The following is an 8,255-nucleotide window of genomic DNA, read 5'->3' on the forward strand; positions in this document are numbered from 1 at the left end:
GGGAGAGGAGCCCTCCCCCAGTCTGGCCCAGCCCCGCCGGAGCTCCCACACCCAGGGAGAGGCGCCTCTCTCCTGGGCCCAAGCTGCTGCAGTGAGAGATGGCCTGCATCCCAAACCCCCCATCCCCAGCCCAACCCCAGAGCCCGCACCCCCCCTCACCCCAACCCTCTGCCCCAGCCCTGAGCCCCTCATCCCTGGCCCCACCCCAGAGCCCACACCCCAAGCCAGAGCCATCACCCCCCCTACACCCCAGCCCTGAGCCCCATGCCACACTCTGAACCCCTTGGCCCCACCCCTACCACACATCACCTCCATATTGGTGCACATAACAAAATTCATTCCGCACATGGACATGAAAAATTAGCGGGAACGCTGGGCACGACCCACTTTGGGGTCCTGACCCACAGTTTGAGAACCGATGCTCTATGCTGATGGGAGAGAGCTTTGTTGTCGGTGTAGTTAATCGGTTTCCCCAAGAGACGGTAGTTATATCAATGGGAGAAGCTATGTCGGTGGGTGTGCAAGTGGTGGTGTTTATTACGTTTAATCAAACCCCATTTTTAAAACCACCTATGGTTGGGGAATAGAAAAGGAGCTTGCTGAAGCAAGGTCTGTCCTTCAAAGTCCTGGAGATGACTGACTCCAGCAGAGCATTGTTATGGGGGGATAGCTCAGTGGTAGGGTTTGATGGCAGATCCAGTGGTCCTTGATTCAAATCCAAGTGGCCTTCTTAAAGGCCTGTTATCAGAAATAGGATTCAAACCTACTTTGTCTAAGGAAGTCTTTAATGGGAGTACACTACCACGCACGGCTTGACCATCTGGAGTAGGAAAGGAAGCCAACTCAGCATGTAACAAAGTTGGAGTCTGATTCGTCCAGCGGGAGAAGGCTATCCTTTTTCTATCCTTCATAAACAGCCCTCTTCCTTGGATTGCACTTTGCTGGGGATCTGGATAGGGGAGAAGCAGCTTCTGAGGGTTAATATGACTCCATATTTTGTGTTTATTCATAGATTTTAAAGGCAGGTTAAACCTCTGTGAACATCTGGTCTGACCTGCTGCCTAACAGTCCAGAGAATTATACCCAGTGAGTCCTACATGGACCCCAACACCTTATTGTTGAACAAGGACAGATCACTCAGAAAGTCATTGTGTTTGGATGTAAAGATGTGAAATGCTATGGGAGGAAACCGGCCCGTATTTCAAGTTTAAATGCTGCAATTTCTACATCTAAGCATAAAGCTCAGGTCCACCCTGGCCATGAATTAAGCCCAGGCCTGCTGGATGGGAGACAAGAATTCTCCCACTGGACCACAAGTGTGCAAAATATAAAAAGTGACCTGTGCACTATGGGCCCTACCCACTGCCACAGCCCATCTCTGCTACAGGGCACAGGGATGTGGCTGATACTCCTGGGAGCTCTCTGCTTCTGGTCAGAATGGAGTTCTTTGGGAATTAAGTCATTATTGTGGGTTCAAGTTACATGTGCCCTGTGCCTTTAAGGAATTGGAGTAATGGTGAAGAGGTTAAAGGGCACACAGCTGGGTAGCGGGGTGCGGTCCCTCAATAGTTGTTCTGCTCTGGTGAGACTGAGCAGGTGCGGGGATTGTGCAAGCTGTGGTGTTTATGTGCACAGATAAAATTCAATGAAACCCCATTTTCAAAACCACCCATGTCTGGGAATGTAACATGAACTCTTTGAACTAGGGTGTGTCCTTCATAATCCTCAAGATGACTAGGTCCAAAACTACATTGTCAGAGGGAGTATAGCTCAGTGGTAGAGCATTTGACTGCAGATCAAGAGGTCTCTGGTTCAAATCCAGATGCTCCCTTGGTAGTTCCCTTTTTTAATGGAAATATATTTTCATATCCATCTCCATTATGCTCATGAGTTCCACTGCACGGCGATGCTTGAAATGAATTTAAACACTCAATGGTTTTCTCTGTAAATGTATAAAAACCTTGCAAATCTGTCCATCAGCTGAAATCACTTCCAGTCCCCTAAGTGTCTAGATTATTTTTTCATCAATTAAACAAAGGCATAATATGATGCACATTTGCAGATCCCTGTTCTCCAGGGGCTGTGCTGTGCAGAAGAAGAAGAGCCACATCCAGTTGGGGTTCAGGAGTCTGATGGGCAAAGCCACCTTCGTGCAGGCTGAAGTCACCAGCCCCTTGGCTCCTTCACACTCAGCCAGCAGCTGGGCCCCCAGGACAAGGCATGAGAAGAAGACAGCGGCTCTGAGCAGGAAAATAGCCACCAAGGAGCTGGCTAAAGCTGCCACGATCCTCAGGAAGGCCACCATGCCCAGGGCTAGAAATAATCATCAGTATGTGCTGACTTCATCAGGGACCAAAAAAGCAGAGAAAAGCCCTCAAAAGGTCTAAGCCGCCGAGCCAAGATCCCACCTAAAATCAAGACAGTAGAGAGCAAAACTAAAGCCAACTTCAAACCACCCAAAGCCAGGGCTAAGAAGGTGGCCCTGAGAAAGAAGTGAAGAGATTTCCATGGGGATAACTCCTGCTCCTCTAATAGGGTGACCAGATGTCCTGATTTTATAGGGACACTCCCGATTTTAGGGTCTTTTTCTTATATAGGTTTCTATTACTCCCCACCCCCATCCCGATTTTTCACACTTGCTGGCTGGTCACCCTATTTGTGGATCACCATGGACCACCCAGAGACATCAAAGTCCTGCAGGACAAACAGCTCCATGGATAATATAATGAAGTGGTGGCAGTGAGGGGAAGTGTTTCTCTTCCAAAGGGTGTAGATAAATCTCTGATAATTTTCATATGACTTTACATTGTGCCTCTTCATATAACCTTGTAGTGGGTCTACCCATGTGTGACCTCTGTTTTCATGGAACTTTGTATCAAAACCTCATTTAGAAACTTTGCATTGCCCTTGGTATAATATTATAGCCCCTCAGGATAAAATAAGATAAAAAAAAAATTCTTTTTGCTAGCAGTAGAACAAGAGCTCTCCCCCCCACTCTTAATCAATTGCCCTGTTGAATGAATGAGGTGTGGATGAGCAAGGCATGGAAGGCAGCACCTCCAGACAGCCTCAACTGTTGGAGAGGGGCTGGGAGCCAGACCCAAGGACAATAAAACGTGTCAAGTGGGCTCATTAAAGACAAGCAGACATACTGACGGCCTCGGGGGTTAGAAGCAAGCACCTTCTTTTGGAAACACCCTCTTTGCAGCATTGGGACAACACTCAAAAGAAAGCAGCACAAAGGACCAATGGACACAGACACATAGTTTGAATCTGGTATAGATTTGCATAAGAGGAAAGCTGCTATAAAAGTGAGGTGTCTTGCAGAGGACCCCGGGTCTCGTCTTGTCAACATGGGAGCATCGATCCGGATCGGCAGAAGCCCGGCTCCACCCCCTCCCCCATCTAACTCACCTGGCCAGTGAAGTTAAGGGGAGCAACTAATTGGTAACAACAAGACGGAGTGTGTTTGTGTGTGTGTGAGTGTAAGTGTAATATATTATATGCATGTAATACAGTGTTAATGAATACATGTATTACTAATAAATGTGGCGTTTTGTCTTATTCCCCCTGAAAAGATCCTGTGCAGTACTTTAAGTACAACAAGGGGAGGTGCTGTGTTTTGTGAAACACCTCCCAGGTGAGTGATGCGCTGACAGGTCAGCTGCCCCTAGCTCCTACATGAACTCGTTCTCTTTGATTGGCTTCTGCTGTTATTTCAGAACCAGCACCAGCCAGAGTGTGTCCCTGTCACTTCACCAGCTGTACAATAGGCTGTGTCTGCATCTCAGCTTTGATTAATCCCAGTTTTTCATTTATTCCTACGGTGATACTTTCCCAGTACTCTGCCTCATTCCAACATTCTGGTCAAAGATTGCATAGGGGGAGGAATGGGCTAGTTTGTGTGACACTTGGTAAGTTCTCTTTGCATGTGACTGAAAGGTGGACAAGAGCCAGTTACAAACATAAAATAGCTAAGCTTTACCAAACTACCTGTGACACATTCAAACCTTCTGTACACACACAATAGAAATTAGAACAGGAGTACTTGTGGCACCTTAGAGACTAACATTTATTTCAGCATAAGTTTTTGTGGGCTACAGTTCACTTCTTTGGATGCATAGAATGGAACACACAGACAGAAGATATTTATACATACAGAGAACATGAAAAGGTGGAAGTACACATACCAACTGTAAGAGGCCAATCAATTGATTAAGTTAGATAAGTTTATGGAGGGAATGGTTTAATGGTAAAACATAGTAGTCAAGGAAAACCAAGCAATGGTAGGTAAATAGCATAATGGCTAAAAGGGGTCAGGATGGAGACTCTTGCCTATATGCTCGGGGTCTTACTGATCGCCATATTTGGGGTCGGGAAGGAATTTTCCTCCAGGGTAGATTGGCTGAGCCTCTGGAGGTTTTTCGCCTTCCTCCGCAGCATGGGGCAGGGATCTCTAGCAGGAGGGTCTCTGCCGATTGAAGTCACTAATAACAGGATTGGGGACTTCAGCAGCAGAGTCCAGGGAAGGGGTAGGGACGGTTTTATGGCCTGCAGCATGCAGGGGGTCAGACCAGATGATCATAATGGTCCCTTCTGACCTTAAAGTCTATGAGTCTATGAGTCTAATTGAGATGAGCTATCAGCAGCAGAAGAAAAAAAAAACCTTTGAAGTGATAATCGAGATGACCCATAAAAGGTGCGAGGAGAACTTAACATGGGGGAAAAAATTAAATTAGTGTAATGACCCAACCATTTCCAGTCTCTGTTTAAACCTAATTTAATTGTATGTAATTTGCATATTAATTCGAGTTCAGCAGTCTCTCTTTGGAGTCCGTTTTTGAAGTTTTTTTGTTGCAAAATTGTCACCTTCAAGTCTGTCACTGAGTGGTTAGTGGGTGGGGGTTCCCCTGGGTAGGGAGACCCAGAGTGTGGGGGTACTGCCAGAGGGGCAGCAACCCGGAGAAAGGAGCACCGGGGTCCTGAGAGGGACACGGGGGCCAGCAATAAGGCGGATCACCAGCCTGCAGAGGGCGCTCAGGAGCTGGGACAAGGTAATTCCCATAGACAACCAGCAGGAGACGCCGCAGGGGTGAGTCCGAACTGCTACACGTGGTGGAGAATGCGGGCAGAAGCGGTCCGTTCCTGACACAAGGGGCTAGAGTACGGACAGCGGGACTATCGCCCAGAGACTTTGAAAGGGGACAATGGAACCTTGGTATACTGGGGTGCATTTTGCAGAGACCCCAGGGGTTAACTCTGGTTGGGGACAGGCGTCGGCACCCTGGATGAAGGGGGCTGATGACCCACAGAGCTTATGGGAGGTGCAGTGGGCTCTCCACAAGCAGTTGGGCCAGCTGGTGGATAAGCAGCGGGCCCTGGCAAGGATCCTCCGGCAGGAGTGGCAGAGGAGAAAGACTTGTTATACCTGCAGAAGGCAGGGACATGTAAAGAGGGATTGTCCCTATTGGGATGGGGGCAGACTGCCACCCCCCAAACAGGGACAAGTCCCATGGCTAATCCGCTGGGTAAGGGAATCCAGGCGGCAGAGGACATGTTGGGCCTGTGGGCGACGAGGGCACCTGCAGTGGGCATGCCCAGGCCCGAGGCAGTGTGTCCAGGTCAGCCCTGGTGAGGGGGTGGGACCCCAGAGGGGCCCCAAAAAGTCCCGGGCAGCCCAGAGGCGGGAAGGCTGCTGGGGCTGCCAGGAACCAGGCCATATAAAGAGGCACTGCCCCCTCAGAGGGACTGAGGGCCAACTGGCGGAGGTGCCTGTAGGCCCGGTGAGACCAAACGTGGTGGAGGCGGTGCTTGGGATGGAGGGACCCCGAAAGAGGCTGGGTCCCAGACTATCGCCATGCCCGTTATGGAGAGAGAGACTATGACGGAGTGGTCCCAGCAAGCGGTTGGGATCCGGTCTGTAGTGGCGCAGGTCACCGTAGGCACCCAGACCCTCAGGGAAGAGGGCCCGAGGGAGTCTGGCCTGCGTGTATAGCTGGAGGCTGCGGAGCGGGCCCTCCATGAGGCCGAAGCGAGCACCGTGGACGTCGCTAAGGAATATGAGGCTGTCATGGAAGAGGAGACCCATCTGCGTCGGCGGTTGGAGGAATCTGAAAAGAAGCGAGTGGCGCTGGAGGCACATGGGCAGCTGGTCCAGGCCAAGAAGCCCCTCTATCCCCAGGGGTAGGGGTTTTGAGGGTGTGTGTGTGTGTGTGTGTGTGTGTAGTGGGGTGGTTACCCGCTCCTGCCCAGAGGGGTTTAAAGACAGACTTGGGAGAGGGCTGGGGCAGGGAAAAAGCTACTAGGCTGATTGGGGAAGCAGCCACAGCTGGGCCACACCCCAATCAGGCCTCAGCTGGCCCTATAAAATCAGGGAAGCCGGGGCAGACACAGTCTCTCTCTAGCTGTAGAGGGAGACGGACCTGTCTTCAGGGAGCTAGAGACAGGGTACCTGAATGGAGCCGGGCTGGGGAAAGGCAGAGGAGCTGGGAAGCTCCAGCCTGGAAAACCCCAGGCTGTGGCCTAGCATAAGGCCTATTAGGTACTGGGTTGCAGGGGGCAGCCCATGGGTAGGCGGAGGCAGCAGGTCCGAACCCCTTTGCCTGTGATGAGTGGCATATACTGTACTCTGCCCCAGGGAGTGGGGCTAGATGGTGACTGGCAGTAGCCTTACACTGAGGTGAGGTGGGGTTAGTGGGTGGGGATTCCCCTGGGTGGGGAGACCCAGAGTGTGGGGGTACTGCCAGAGGGGCAGCAACCCGGAGAAAGGGACACCGGGGTCCTGGGAGGGACACGGAGGCCAGCGGTAAGAGGGCACTCTGGAGCTGGGATGAGCTAATTCTCATGGACGACCAGCAGGAGGCGCCACTGGGTGAGTCTGTGCCAGCTTACAGCTGGATAGAGAATGGATCCAGACCCTGACTTGCCCTGTAGCAAAGCTGGGTTCTCAGCTCTGGGTAACTAGTGAGGTCTTAGAGAAGCTATTTTGTGGTGGCTTGGTAAATCTAAGTGTTGGAGATTGTCTGTCTCGTTCTTCGCAGTTCACCCTAATTGAGTGACCTCAGTTGGCTCCCCTGGGACCCCGGTCACGTGCAGTTTTCCTCTTAATAGATAATTTACTGTTAAGTGTATCTAAATAATTTCCATTTGAATGAGAAATAACCAGAGTCTATATTGGGGCTGTTTTCTTGTATACATTGTGTCTATCATATAACTCCCACCTCAACTTTTTGAATGAAGAGTTATTTCAGAACTCCTTAGTCCTAAGGGGGTAAATTACATCAGAGAAACTTCTCAGGATTAGTGAACCTTTCCTATATTACTAACAAAAAAGAAAAACTTTATCTTTTAGTGTTCCAATATAATTCGGGTTATTAAATAATTAGTCTCTTACTCTTTAACCAATAATTAACGTCATGTTTAATTTCATTTTTATTTGTAAAAATAACATAGTCAAGGTTTTACAAAATCTTATCATATGTGTTAGTTGCTTTTCATCCCCATATCCACCAAGTGAACCCTTTAGTAAAGTTGCAGTTTATCCCAACATAGGTGCCTTCCACTTCTGTGAATTCATTGATCGCTGGTCTTCTGCTGAAAGTGTTGGTGGAAAGAATTTTACAGTTTGCGGAAAGGTTTGCATGATGAGAAAAAACACCTGTACTCTGTTTTCACAATTTTTAATCTTTCAAAGTAGCAAGAGATGGGGGGGGGGGGGAGAAGTGGTGCAATTGCATATGACATGAGCAAAATGAAACGACAAAAGCATAGAATCAATACTCGATGTTTGTGTATCCTGCACTCTGAACTTGGAGCCTGACACATTCATCCCTTTACTTTCACAGCATGAAATTCCTTGTTATCCAACAAGGGAGCCAGACTGGGATTCATGGGGAAGAAAGTCCTCAGAAGATGTTAGCCAGGTAATTTTATAACCCAAAGCAGTGGTAACTAATCTGATTTTATTTAGGCGGTATCAGGAATAAATTAACGGGGGCAGAGCTCTGCCATTTGATAAATGATTGGCACAAACAAGAGTGCTTTTATTTAAAACTACTTTTCTATTAGTTTTAAGCGCGCACACACACACACGCTGTAGCAGTAGAGTTAGAGCATTTCAAATATTTATATTTACCTAAAGTTTGAAATGGTTTTGAGGAATCAGCAGCCAGCCTTCTGGGGACCCTCTCTCTGTCCAGTTGCTGGGGAGTTTAGGTGTCACATTCTTGCCCAAAGAAAAGCTGCCTTGGACTGCT

The 8,255-nt window shown here is 48.9% G+C and overlaps 1 non-coding gene across 1 annotated transcript; it reads left to right on the plus strand.

Moving 5' to 3' along the window:
- The first annotated feature begins 1,759 nt into the window (after nt 1-1,759).
- TRNAC-GCA (transfer RNA cysteine (anticodon GCA)) lies at nt 1,760-1,831 on the plus strand. Its single transcript has one exon. It is a non-coding gene; the product is annotated as a tRNA-Cys (tRNA).
- The last annotated feature ends 6,424 nt before the right edge of the window (nt 1,832-8,255 follow it).

The sequence above is a fragment of the Chrysemys picta genome, chromosome 16 (assembly GCF_011386835.1).
Source record: "Chrysemys picta bellii isolate R12L10 chromosome 16, ASM1138683v2, whole genome shotgun sequence".
Classification (NCBI taxonomy): domain Eukaryota; kingdom Metazoa; phylum Chordata; order Testudines; family Emydidae; genus Chrysemys; species Chrysemys picta.